Below are 14362 nucleotides of genomic sequence, written 5' to 3' on the forward strand. Positions count from 1 at the left end.
ATAAGCTCTGATCAGTATCACAAGTGCCACCCTGCTCACAAGTCGTTCAAACCCTCCCAGCGTATCTCTGCAAGATTCTGCAGACAAAAACGGAGCACACAGCGCTGCTCTCCTCTTCATAAACCCCAGTGCAAACCCCAAGGCTGCTTGTGTGGGCTACTGGTGTGGGTGCCTGATGGGTGCCCACGTAGCAGTGTAGAACCAGCAGCTAACTTGGTTAAGGACTTTGTGCCAGAAAGAACTGAATACTATTGTTTATTTTGTACAAATACAAAATTTGATTGCTCCCCCCCCAACTCTTTATGGCTAAATCAGGCTGTCCAGCATATATTTTCAATACATAGAGCAAAGATGCATAAAATCCAACATCACATATTCCTTTAAACTGAAATTTTGCATCACTGGGGTCCTGAAACAGGAACGTATTAAAAGACAGCTAATTTGAAGGAACTGTTTGACAGTAAAAGCTGGAGCTCAGCCAAAGAGCTACAGTACACAAGGATTTTAATGGCTACAAAATGCTTGGTACCCTGTGGAGAAATTACTGAACAGACTAATTTTTCCCCCCAAAGGGGTGAGGTTCCAAACTCTGCAGGTGTGAGAGCTGAGCACACAAGTATGCCTGTCCACACCTGAAGATGTTTGCCCACCGCAGTCTGAGCAGCTCTGCGCAGCTAAGGAGCGCTGAGGAGTAGCGTGCCTCTACACCGGGATTTTAAGTACTATCAGCAGCATACTGTGAGGAACCTGCACCACATCAGTCCACGCTACTGCCTGCCTCCAGACTGCAGCGTCTGTTCTTCTCACGGATAATGATTGAATTGGATGGCTGTATTCTCCAGAGCTCCATCCCTCCAGCACTGCTTCACACCTGAACAAACCCGAGTACAAAATGCTTCCACCCCGATTTGGTAGCAGTTACACTACGGTCTTTACAGGAAATAAACAACATGCAAGACAGCAAAAGCTCAAGTTCTGTACGTAGAGACTCTGTAGGCCTGCAAGAACTACACAGCATTTTTACATTAGCACCACCGTTTTCACTACAGTATCTACCTGACTGCCCGCTGGCTCCCTTACTACACAGAGTTTTCTACATGAGGTATGGTGCTGGCGATAAGTCTATGTGTTATCATGAAACAATCTTGAAATAGCCACTGTGCATAGTTGGTAAGTCCATACCAACATTTATCGACAGAAATCACCTATAAGAACTCATCCAAAACGCTCACTGTAAACACAAATTGTCAACTGATATAGAAAAACTAAACTGGCCATTACAGGCCCAGTCCTAAACTGGCTTGACACAGAGCTGCTGCCAAATTATTTCTCCCTAGCATGAAAATTTATCTTTTAGGTTCTTGTCAGTACAGGAGCAAGCTGTTACAGAAATAAACCTGCAGATACTCAGCCATCCTTTTCTGGGCAGAAGAAAGTTCTCTTCTCTACACATCACTGACCTGGGACATATCTGCACACGATCTGGAAATGTTGCTGAGCCATATTAATATCACACATTGCTAAAATTACAAAAAGATGTTTGATCAACAAGTATATCCAGCCCTTTCCTAATGTACCACCGGTGTGGAGACTGTTTCCTTAGCACCTTTATGATCATTTTAGCAGCAGGCAACATTAGCACAGAGGCACAAAAATACCTTCTTATTCAGCTGATTCAGATAAGGAGGCAGGGTTTGTAAAAAGCCTGGAGGGCTTCCTAGCAGCCAAAACAGTTCCCTGCCTGTGTTACTTGCCAGTGGGAGTGTCTGTGGGGGTAAATCTGGGACAACACCTGGTATTGCCAATATTGTCAGGTGTATCCTGTCATTTGAACACCCCATAGGAGCACTCATGCTGTACAAACAATGCTGACACCCTGCACAGCTCCACTTATTCTGTACACCCTGTCTAGCAGGTACTTACAGTCTGCAGGGATCTTCCAAGCAGTCCCTGATACTCCTGTTTGGGATTTGCAAGCCACCTGAAGTATGACAAAACTTTTGCTGCTACCCAGGGACAAAGTGGATGTCAGATGCTAAACCCAGAAATGCACAATGCTCAGAAGACCAGATACAACACCAGGGCACTCACAGCGAAGATGTATGAAATAATTCTGACTGATCAGACACGTTCACTATCACCTTTGAGGAAGTCTTTTCTTGGCTCAGCCCATTAGGAAAGGCTGGGATTGCTGCTGCCACCCTAGAGATGCAGCCTGCTGCTACTGCTGCTGCTAGGGGAATAGGAACTGCTGTAGTGAAAGTTCCCTTTCCAGCAACAGCTCCTTCCTCATTGCACTCTTCGTGATTTCTATAGGCTCCAGTTGGGTATTAGGATACTCTTGAGCCAATGCTGCAGCTTCTGACAACAGAAACTTCCCTCTATTTCCCATGGTTGTCCCAGGCAAATCTCTGCTGCACTCCCCCACCCGCTTCAGGCAGCAGTTTGTGCTGAATGGAGACCATCAACTAAAGAAATGTGATGAAGTCCTTCAGAAATATCAGTATTTAGCAATGGACTGTTCAGAGTTAGTTAACTATCACAGCAGAAGATATTTCTGTGTAGTCAGCCACGAGCTGACTACATCTAACCACACAATCCTTTAGCATCACCTGTCCTTAAAAGATAATTTCTTTAAACAAACTAGCCATGGCTATCTGTAAATTTGCTATTTTAGCATGGCATTTATTTCATATTTTTTTCTGCTTTCTACAGAAAGGTTTCTATAAAATTTATTGGTGGGCAGGAGGGGAAGAATACTGACTGCATGTGTTCCCCGAAGGTTCATAAATGGTCTCCATCCGTCCTGCAATCTCCAAACTCAATATGCAGGACTGAATAGAGCTTGGGCTAGGAGTCTCTTCAGCACTTAGCCCTAAAGACTGTCTTTTTAATAGCCTTAAAAGTCTGCAGAGGGAATAGATGAACTAAATGGTTTAATGGTTGACTTACATTTTGCTCTGTTCCACGGGGACCAGGTGGTTTCACATTCTATATCTGCACTTTTGCCGAAGGTAGTTCAGAATTTCCATTTGAGTCAAGCCATATCTTTAATCAGTGTTCTTCCCAAAACCACATCCATTACATGGGGAAGCTGGATTATATAAACTTGATTTCAAGATGTGAAATTGTTGTCTAGGAAAGGCAAGCCTCTAGGAAGTTACACAGATTATTCTGCATCATTAGTAAGCAACTATTATGTAATCCTCAGTATCTTCTCTGATTTAAAACTGTTTTTCAAATAAATCACATTTGGTAGGGAGGTTGGGACTGAAGGCTTAGAGTGTAGCTTTACGCAGAACTTTTGTTAGGGAAATCAACACCTTGGTGCAGATTTGGATTTGAAATCTCTCTAGAGAGGCAGTTTGGTAGGATAGTCATTGTTTAATTAGTACTCCTCTCAATTAGCATCTGGAGTTAAGGATCCACAAGCAGATATATATATCCAAGAAATTCTCAGAAGAATTACCTACCAGTAACTGAATATGCAGAAGCTCAGAAAATTGCTCATACTCCCTCACTTCAGCTTCTTCAGAGATTTCCTTCCTTTAAATTAGCAAAAACAAATGCAAAATAAGCAGGACTAAGTACTCTTCTTTTACCTCATTGCTCAGAGTACAACCGATTGGCAGCCAGAAGTGCACTCTCCTTTGCAATTCCTAAACTCAACACATGCTCAACTAAGAACATATGCAGGTAAGATACACTCTGAAAACAACAGTATTATCATTAGCCACAAAAGGTCAACGTGGTCCTACTTAGGCATGCATACAGCTGGGCTGGGTATCAACATTATTTAGAATCAACAGCTGCTCATCACTCTGAAAAAATCAGGATCTTGCATACAGATTTGGGAGCAGAAGCTTAGGTATCAGTTCAGCTATGCGGAGACTTTCACAGCTACTTAGGAAACCACCTTCCCTAGCAGACTATGATGCATGTCTTGTTCAGTTAGCCCCACAATGCTACCCGATGAAACAGAATACAGACGACAACAAAAGGCAGAAACAAAAATTTAGTAGGGAGACTTCAGTAGGGAAAAGAAATCCTGCCTGCCACTCACCAATTACTAGCTGTTTTGAACCATTACTTCAAGGACTTTGAAGGACTCCATCAGCTTGATTCTTTGGAGAATTCAGGCAAAACTAAGACAAACCACTGCTCTAAAAATTACAGCGCTTTAAAACAAATTCTTTTTTTTTTTTTTTCCTAATAACTGCAGTGTGAAGGTTTGTTTAGGGAGGGCTGTGTCTAGGCACAGGAAAAGCAAGCAGTTCCCACAGGGCACCATAGTGCTGGGAGGAGGAGCAATAGGGCTACCTACCATTCCAGCACCTACTTCACCTCACCTCTGTAAGGACAGCTATGCTGGCAACTTTTCCTGCCCTACTGAGCAAGAAAGGGGCTGGAGCACGTAGGCAGCAGCTACCTGGGGATAGAAGGCAGGAAGGAAGGGTGGCTCACATCAATGCTTCTCCTCTTCCTATGGAAGCAATGGCTCTTCTGTCCTGGCCTTCATCCTCAGGGTGGGAAATCTCAACCTTCCCATGCTTCTTGAGATGCCTTAAGCAGGCTCTGCGTATGAAAACCTGAAGGCAAGACAGCTCAAGGTAAGCACACTGCAATCATTCATCTTTAAACATTGTTAACGTATACACGCACACAAAAAGATCAACAATTTCTAGTTGAAATCTTCACTGGCAGAGTCAAACGCACTGCTATGCTGAGAGAAGCCCCGACAAGGAATCTTTCACTCCAGTTCTTAACAAGCCTGAAGAACAACGGCATCCAACACCCAGGGAGACGCTGCCTCCAACATTCACAGCAAAAGGAGTGTATGTCAGCTGCAAGCAATTTTATTTGCGGGGAAAATAATTCCATTTGTATCATGCCAAAGACAACAGAAGGCCACAGGTATTCCACAGGAAGGCTGCTTCTTTGCCTTCTGAAATGAGAAGTGGCAATAAGAAACTAGTCAGAAAAGCACGGAGAGTTGACTGAGTGGGGAGATGCGCACTGCAAGCTGCTTTTACAGTCACTGTCATGTATCTTCCCCATGGTTAGATGTAAACTCAATATTCCAGGTCCCAGACCACTTGCTGCCTAAGGAAATAACATTACATTATGAGTGAGAGCAGGAAGGCTGGGGAAGGGAGGGGAGAAGGGGAATGCCAGGCACGTGGCTTTTACACTAATCCTTGTCAGATACCTGTGGCACAGGGCAGAATGCCTGCTCTTTTCCTGCCCTGCTCTAGGTAAGGTGCCTTCCTGGGGAGGTAGCGATGGGTAAGAAGGAAATTAACAGAACAAATAATGTCAAACACTGCAGCACTATAGTTGGTGGGGGAACCCAGTCAACTCTTGTATTCATCAGGCAGGAAGATTATTCCCCTCTTCTGCTCGCACAAGCTCCCCCTCCCCAGACAGCTCCGTGGCAGCCATCTAATTAGCAATGCTGGCACTGATGGGGGAGGACGAGCCTGCCTCTGAGTTTAGCTCTGCCCCATGGCAGAGGCATGCTTTATTACTAATGCTCCACTTTACTGCTGATCATGGAATAGAAATAAAGATTTAATCTGGGTCCATGTGAATGTTTTTGCAACACTTCTTTTCCCTCTCTTGGATATCTCTGCAACTAGGGTACAGTAAGGAAAAACAAAGAATCACCGTGTGATTTAATAGAAGGAAGAGCTTTCCTTTGCAGCTATGTGTTTAGTAGAAACAAACAAACAAAAAGCTATGCAGCCTCACTGTTGCAGGTCTACACAGAGAGCCTCGCACCTCCAAAAATACACCAAAAATAATAGGCAGGAGAGACGTTCAGTAAAACTACTAACATGTAATATTCTAATGCAACTAGGAGGACTAATGACCGCATTTTTATTCTCCCATAATAAAAACATTACAATGCCAAAAATACGCATAATATTCCAGGAGCCATAATCAAAAAGGATCAGAGCTCCAAAGTCTACCAGAAGCAGGTATTGACAAATATCTGCACACGAAGGATGTAACTCAAGCAAGCTTAATTCTGGTTTTCTTTCATTCTGCAATTTCTGCTTGCTGAGAACAGAAGTGATACCCCAGGCCATGGTTCCTGTTCTTTCCCTCTGTTTCCATTCACACCCACCCATTTCAGCTCTGGACGCTTTTCTCCTGTTCCATCATCTTGCTTGCTCCGGCCCTCCCACCTCCTTGGTCCTGTTTAATCTCAGGTCTGCTTGTCCCCACCCCACCTGCTCTCCCTTCTCCCATATGCCAACCCCTTTCCTCAGCCTCTACTCCTCCTAAAACCTTCTCCTACTTTCTCTTCGATGTAATCCTTCCTTCCAGCTCCTGCCTCTCCATCTTTGCTCTCTGCCTTCCCAAGGTCCCTCCACGCAACCTCATCCCCCCACAAGCCGGCCACGCCAGCTTTCCTTCAGGCTGCAACATCAAGAGCTCTGAGAAGACAAGGGGAAAATCAGTGCTGGCACCGCACGCTGCTGCAATATGAAAGATTAAGCACAGGGAGTGACCAGCTCAGATCCCAGAGCCCTAAGATAAAGTGTGTGCAGTTGAGTAGGCATCAAAAATACCCTAAGGGACAGAAGATGCTGCATGCAGATGGAATCTTCCGTCTAAAACCAATGTGCACAAATGTATTCAGGCTTATAGCTCCTACCTAAAGTGTCCAGCCCCCAAAACCCACAGCTAGTCAGAAGACTAAATACCTTTGTGAATCTTTAATTCAGCCATTAGGCTCTGACAAGCCTGCCTGCTGAGCAAGCGAGCTCAGGTTTTCAGAGGCTCACGACTTGACCAAAAATGCAGAGCTTAACACAGCTAATTGTAGACTTGGATGGATGCCCTGACAAATTTCAAGTCTATGCTTGAAAACAGATTAGAGCTTCAAAAACAAAAGAGGTATGCATTTATTTCAATATGGGCAAAACATCTTTACTCCTTAAACTCAGTCTCAGAAATGAACCAACTTACTTGAAACTCTTCCACAACGCAGCCTGAGGCAGATGCTTGGCTTGAAGAAGTTCACCCCAAATACTTATAAACTGAAAGTTGTATACAATTTAAAATGGGATCTCTATAACAGAAAGCACCGGATTATACCATCTTTATCCATAATTAACACAGGTACACTCAGCTTTTTAATTGCTTTTTTCTCCCCCTCACATTCTTACCATTACCATAGTTCCTCCACACTCTGCACACAAAAGATGCACTTCACAAATGTTTTCTAGTGACATGTAGGAAAGTGAAGAACAGCTACTGTAATCATTCTGCTTGAAAACTTATCCATTGTCTTAAGCCAGCACTATTTTGCTCTGCCAGGGGAAAACAGGCCAGCCAGCTAGGTGTTAAGACTCAATGGGCAGCTTTGCAAGAAGGTACACAGTGTGATTCATACCAAAGATTCTCATTTCCTCCTCCCACGTTTCTACAAAATATCTAAAAGGGGTTATTTAGATGACTCTTTCACCAAGACCAACCTGATAAAGATGTCTGTATGTGGGTAAATGTCACAAGCCACCTGAAACAGAAAGGAATTGCACAAGGGGATGGTTCCTTCTTGTCCAATGTTCCCGTGGCCGCTCGTTGTGTGGACTCCTGGCTCCCCACTGATGTTTGTATGACTTAACAGTGCTCAGAACAGTGCAGGACTGCCTTCTGTATTTCAGAATAGAAACTCATTATTTTAAGTCTGTCTCGTGAGGGATTGGCTCCAGAGAAAGGTTGTAAAAATAAATAAATTCAAAAAGCCATCCGTGTATGTCACATACTGAGCTTTACCACCTAGGACTTCACAGACCAAGAATTCTGTATCATAGAATCATAAAGGTTGGAAGAGACCTCCAAGATCACCTGGTCCAACCATCTCCCTACCACCAATGTCACCCATGAAACCACGTGCCTAAGCGCCAGGTCCAACCTTTCCTTGGACACCCCCAGGGACGGTGACACCACCACCTCCCTGGGCAACCCATCCCAATGCCTGACTGCTCTTTCTGAGAAGAAATGTCTCCTCATTGCCAACCTGCACCTACCATGGGGCAACTTGAGGCCATTCCCTCTTGTCCTACAGGACTAAGGAACTACTGGAGTTATGAGTTTTTTCACAAAAAAAAAAATGCATTTGACAAAACTTCTTTGACAGAAAAGACATGTTATACCAATCCAAATTTTCCACTAATGTTTCTTTTAATGTTTAAAAAAAAAAAAAAAGTATTAAACCTATCTTAGATTTCTCTGCAAACAACCAACAAAGAGTTGGCACGTCCACTGCTGCTTCCAACCAGACCTCCGGGACCTTCATATTATTATTTATTATTATTATTAACAGTGATTTTCCCCCAACTATCAGTCAAACCTGCTGTGACAGGCAAAACAAAACTGCCACACAACTTTTTGCTGATGGGCTCTGCCAGACATTCTCAAGAACAATATCTGAATATTTTTAAGGCTGTTACAACCTGGCCTATATTCTTCCCCTTCAAAAATGTCAGCATAAATCTCAAAAATCATGATTCAACTCCTGAAGAATAGTGATGGCTTTACCAGCACAGAAAAGATACTTAAGAATGGCTCCTATAGATCAATATATCCAACAGAATGGGTCATCTGAACCTATTCACGACTTTGTTGGGAGGGATTTAGTAAACTGTAGTAGTCTAAATCTGAACAAAACTGACCAAAGACATCTCATTGTCTGACTGAGATAGTCTCTGTTCAGACAATATGGGATATTTCAGCCACCCCTGCAGTTCTGTGAGGATTATGAAGGTTCTGGGAAAGTAGCGCAAATAGAAAAATAAATGAATAAAACATTGCCAGTAACATGGAATTCTCTTTACTCAAACTTCCCTTAGTCAAACTTTTTAAAAATAGGTTATAAAGTCTGCTAATTATAGAGCACTGAACCTCATTCAGTCAATCACGGCGCTGGATCCACTTAGAATAAACACTACCACTACTGATAAACGTACAATATTCTTCTTAATACCGTTTAGCTCCTTATACAAGCACAAGCATGAGGAAGGTGCTTGATGCTGATCTATGCAAAATAGTCATGTTTAAAGGAGCCACTGTCAATATTTCACATTGCTGGATGAAGCGTAACGAACACTAATGAAGAGCTTTGTCATGGTCTTCTAAAGAAGTCTAATTGCCTGGGAATCCTGACACCGAACACATTAGCTCATTCAAATCTCGTTTCCCAGTCCTTCACCTCCAACTACCCATCTCTGATCCAAGTCAGAAAAGTTAATCTATTTTTTCCTCTATAAAGTATACCACTATACTCTCAGGCATCTGTCACATGAATCCAGACTCTCCAGACACTCCCAAGTCCACATCCAGAAAAGGCACAGCAAAACAGACACCATGTAGTAACAGACTTCTAAAATGCTGCAAGGAAACACTAAAAAGAACATACTTCTTATTTGTTCAATGCAATAACTTTATATCAAATTATCAGTGTTCTCGCATTCTAGAATACAGTTTATACATGCGGCTGTGATGCACATCATCCTCTTCTCTTTAGAAAGCTCCAAGGAAACACACTTGTTGATTCACACCAAAGCGAAACATTATTAAATAAAACTAGTATTCATTAAGTGTGTGAATGTGCAACAAAAAAACAAGTAAAGCAAATCCCCAAAGAGCATCTTACTTATTTTTGCATCTCTATTTTTTGCTGAGATGATTCAAAATGCATCCCAGTTACAAGAGATCTCACAGCACAGCTATTACACTTGTGCAGAGATGCCATTCTAATTAGGTAATAAAATCTACAGACTAGTAAGAATTTAATTCTCAGTATTTGGTATCGCACAAAGACTTTAAAATAGCTTTTTATGATATTTGAATGAGATGAACAGAATAACCCCAATAAATATACAAAAGGGGTTTCTCTTAGTAGCTCTGTCCTACTTTTAAAGCTTTTACTGTAATAGCAACGCTATTCTCTGCCTCCCCTGTAGCAGATTGCAGAGTTTTCTTCCGTCTTTGTAGCATGGCTAATAAGTTCTGGGTTTGAGCAGCTTAGACCTCAGGCTACTAGTATGTTGAAATCAATTATGCAAAGCCCATTCATTTTGCTACAATGTACTAAACTGCGGCTGTCACCGCGATAGAATGGCTGCTCAGATTGGTTTCTTGGATTTTTTCCCCCCTTCTTTTTTTATCATTACAATGTCTTCATCCATTGCCAAAGTTGGCATTCTTCTTCAAATATACTGCCTCCTACCTAGGGTGCAATGCCCACTTCAGGATTAAGCAAAACCAACTTGAAATTCCAGTAGCAACGAAAGCTGCAAACATGAGTTGTAGCTATAGCATGGTCTGTGCGTGCGGGGAGTAAGAACCCAATTCAGGCATTACATCAAATCCCAAATTTGGTTACAAGTGACTATTCCAAGATTAATTCCCTAAAAGCTTAAGACCTAAAAGCTATTAAGAAGCCCTTCTCCAACCTTTGTTGCAGATATTATGTGTATTAATAAACACTATTAATACATGTATATACTATAATATGATGATATATTATTATATATTAATAGTATTATTATTATAGTATTAATAAATACTATTATATAATTATTTGCTTATAAATTTAGGATGCTGGTGTACACACCATCCACTTTCTTTAACACTTTGAAGTATCTGGTTTTCAGAGTACTGAACAGTCCTGAAACTTTTATTTTGTATCTGGCCTCACATTTATAACAACTGGAAGTGGCAATTAGCTACCTCAGAGTTGATATCAAATGTAAATTTACTTGTTATGATATATATTTGTCCATTTCAGTGGCAATCAATTCTCGTATGAAATTATTATGTGTCTTAAGAGAACAAGGAACAACAGTAGAAAAAAGATTATTAAAACATATTCAAAGGATGGTGTATATGTGCTCTAGATGCATAAATATGCCTCAAGACACCTGAAGCAATCCATTAATCCATAGGCACTGAAAGCACTGAAATGGGTGGACTTCTCAAGGAGCTTTCCAATTTTAACAGTGGCAGGAAAGCTTATTCTTAATATATATATATATATGTATGTTATATGTGTTTTTTAAAAAGGAATATTTCTCTGTATATTTAGTATGCTGAGTCAGCTCAGCAAAGGGTCAGACAGGAACCAGAAAGGAGGAGGGAGCAGGACTAACCCTTTTGGCAGAAGCCAGCCATTTCGCTGGCCCAGCCGGCTCATCCAGCCTCACATACCACCTTCCTAAAGAAGGTGAAAAACAACACGGACATGTAGGAATGCCACCAAGAACCCTGAACTTCCCACATGCAATTCAACAGCATCACATCTTCCTTAGAAAGTAACAGCCCTTAAAGCTGCATTTGAGCCTATAAATGAAGTAAAAAGTTCCTAGCAAAGGAATCACAAGTGGCTCACATGTTGCCAGGGAGATAAATTCAGAAAGAAGCAGGAAACAATGCTTCAGCCTACAAATGGGAGGTACTACTCCAGAAGGAGGGGCCTAACTTTCAGCTTGCAGAGCCCAAGCCTGTACAAAAAGACCCAAAATAAAGGACACACAAGAGTCCCTCAGAAGGGCTGCAGAAAACAAAGTATAAATACCCCACCAGAACACAGGGAGTGTATTTCTAGGTACATTATTTCTGACAGCAAAACCAACCTGAAAAGCACCTTCCCACGGTTGCTCCTTGCCCTCTCCGCGCACAGGTGCCGACACAGCAAGTGGAGGTATGAGCGGAAGGCACATCACACAAATGTCCCAGATGAGAAAAGACAAACCCCCTTCTAATTAGACTCAATAACTGTGACATAAATACTTCCCAACAGTAGGAATGATGCAGCGCTTGAATACAGAACAGGAAAATGACGGAACCAAGTCACGCCTCCCCTAACGAAAGGCTGGCAAGTTACAGAGCGATTTCTCTCACTTACAGACCCGAGTCCCAGACCCTATGTCCCTGCATGCCTCCTGGACAGGCGATGGTGCAGCCTGATAACTCAGAGCCTAACCTACACATTCACAGGAGTACCTGCAAACCCACAAAGAGAAAACAAGCAAGCGATCTGTAGCCTCAACTCTTGGTGGACAGTCACACCTTGAGGTTGGACGCTCTCAGTTAGGCACAATGCTCAAACTTTTGCAAAGTTTGCGAGATCAGGAAGGTGCCACAGGCCGCAGGAGAGCTCTGCCTGCTGTAACCATCGCAGGAATGTAAATGCTCTGCAATGGCAATGCTGCTGGCCTTGGCAGAATCTCATTTTCTGCTCTGCTGCTGTGGGACTGGCTTACCCGCGCCTGCAGAACCGGTGCCTTCCCCATCTCCCAGCCTCCCCCAAACCCTTTCAATTCAATCTCAAACTGCAATGATCATTAAAAACAATGAGCATGTCTGGTGCAAGTAAACGTGCCTAGACTATCGACTATTCATTAAGTACCTGGCACTGGATCCATAATATGGGATTCTGACATGGAAAGAAAAGCTTTAGAGCTCACTGAGAAGTATGAGCTTTACATATAAAGGAGTTTAAAGGTGCATCTTTGTCTGACAAATAAGAGGAGGCTAAGTCCTTTGGGATGATGTTGATAGTTTCGCCCCCTGTATCTTCTATCCTATTTGGATACCACCTTTTCAAAATCACAGATAAATTAAGTCAACTTTAGCTAATGTGGTAATGATTTGTAGTGAGTGGCAGAAATTCCCCTGTAATTATGCATGAATTGATGTGTGATTTCCTAATGAGCTTAAGTGAAGAAATCATCATTTTGTGATAAATGCTTTATTTCTTAAAATGCTAGTAACACATTTCTAATAAATTTAATCAAGCGACTCGCACTCATGTAACATTTACAACTATTAAGTGTGCAGTCTTTTACACTGCCTTACAGCTCTGGCTGATTGCTGTGCGTTCAAGTTGCGCGTTTCACAAACACGCTTATACCAACCATTATGTTATTGTTCTGCACAACTATCAATTACTTCATTCTGAAGCTAATTTACATTCTGTAGGAGTTTTGTGCCCCAAAGGCAGGACTCTTCTGCCCTTTGACGTATGAGTGTATACAGCAGGAAATGAAACAGAGTTTTTCTACCTTTCAGGACACACGTCGTCCTTCAGGATGTCATGTGAGGGACAGTGAAGTCTCACTACAGGACTCCCATCTTAGGAGTTCCCAGAGTACAACCGCTTCATCTCTCTGAAACATCCTTGATCTGTCACCCTCAGCCCTCCCAGCTCTCCTGGCAGAAAAACAGTACAGCATTAAACTTGGTAGTAGAGCTGAACTGCTGTAGGAGCAGGGGAGGTAGAAAGCTTTCTAAAATGATCTAAAGGCATGATCTATAGTCTTTTTACTAAGAATTTTAGCTCAGGTCTTTCGTTCTATAGCAAGCAGCTGTAGGAAATGGATGACCTAGGAAAGTCACGGACCTAGGGACTTCTGTGAGGTGCTCCATCCTTACAGTCTGGAAATTAAATGCTTTTGGCACACAGTTCTGCACGTTCAGATGCTGGAATTTAGCTATCCCAAGTGTACCATATGGGTTGTCACCTTCCTCAAAGAAGGTCTGCCTAGCCAAGGGAAGTCTCCACCTCTGGTATGCTTCTTCACACTCAGCACCAATCCCTTCTTAGAGCTTCAGAAGAAAAAGTTAAGAGAGGAAACCTTAATATTCCACTCAATTCCATTTGATTCCTCACTACAGATAAAATTCTCATATAAAAATATTAAGATGGCAAAGCTGGCCGGTTTTAAATGCAGGATCAGTGTTAAATGGTACCAGCAGGAAATCTCAAATACCATGAATACTTACACAGTGCTGTCCCTAGGGCTAGAAAATCTCCTTCAAAGAACTACACATCAGCACCTCAAAATACAAGAAGAGATCTTACACGTATCAAATACATATAAATGTTGATTTCGATGTGAGGGTGGACTGGAGTCATTGAAATTCAAGTTAACATGAAGAATACAGTCGAAAGATAAACCCGTTCTGCCATCTCAAGAAGAGAAAAGAGAGAGGCTTGGATTGACTACTTGAGCACCTGAGTTCCTCAGAACATATTGTTAATGCATAATTATCACTGAATACATTGATTTTGGTTTGAACTTAGTAACTTTTCAGTGAACCCAAGTTCCAATGATCTACATTCAAAAGGATTTTATCGCGTGCTCAATTCCCCTTGGATACCTAGAAGAATTGTAGCGCACGTATATCTTAGCAAATCTTTCTCTTAAGAGCCTCTCTATTAGAGCAGTTAATAAATCCGTCTAGATGATACTCTTCCTTCCTATCTACCCACCTGTTCCCACATGAGGTCAAAAAGGTGAGTGGCAGTGACAAGCTGAAATTCTCTTTCTTGAACAGGTATTCT

At 42.2% G+C, this 14362-nt stretch overlaps 1 long non-coding RNA gene across 10 annotated transcripts in view; it reads right to left on the minus strand.

The window, feature by feature from the left end:
- LOC106015446 (uncharacterized) overlaps positions 1-14362 on the minus strand; it is a 225780-nt gene that overhangs the window by 46608 nt on the left and 164810 nt on the right. Inside the window, exon 3 of one of the 10 annotated variants that reach the window (XR_011809070.1) lies at positions 4430-4589. The exons of the other annotated variants lie outside the window; for them this stretch is intronic. This is a non-coding gene — a long non-coding RNA (uncharacterized lncRNA). The remainder of the gene's footprint in view (positions 1-4429; positions 4590-14362) is intronic. 10 annotated transcript variants of the gene reach the window in all.

Source organism: Anas platyrhynchos, chromosome 4, assembly GCF_047663525.1.
Source record: "Anas platyrhynchos isolate ZD024472 breed Pekin duck chromosome 4, IASCAAS_PekinDuck_T2T, whole genome shotgun sequence".
NCBI classification, from domain to species: Eukaryota; Metazoa; Chordata; class Aves; order Anseriformes; family Anatidae; genus Anas; species Anas platyrhynchos.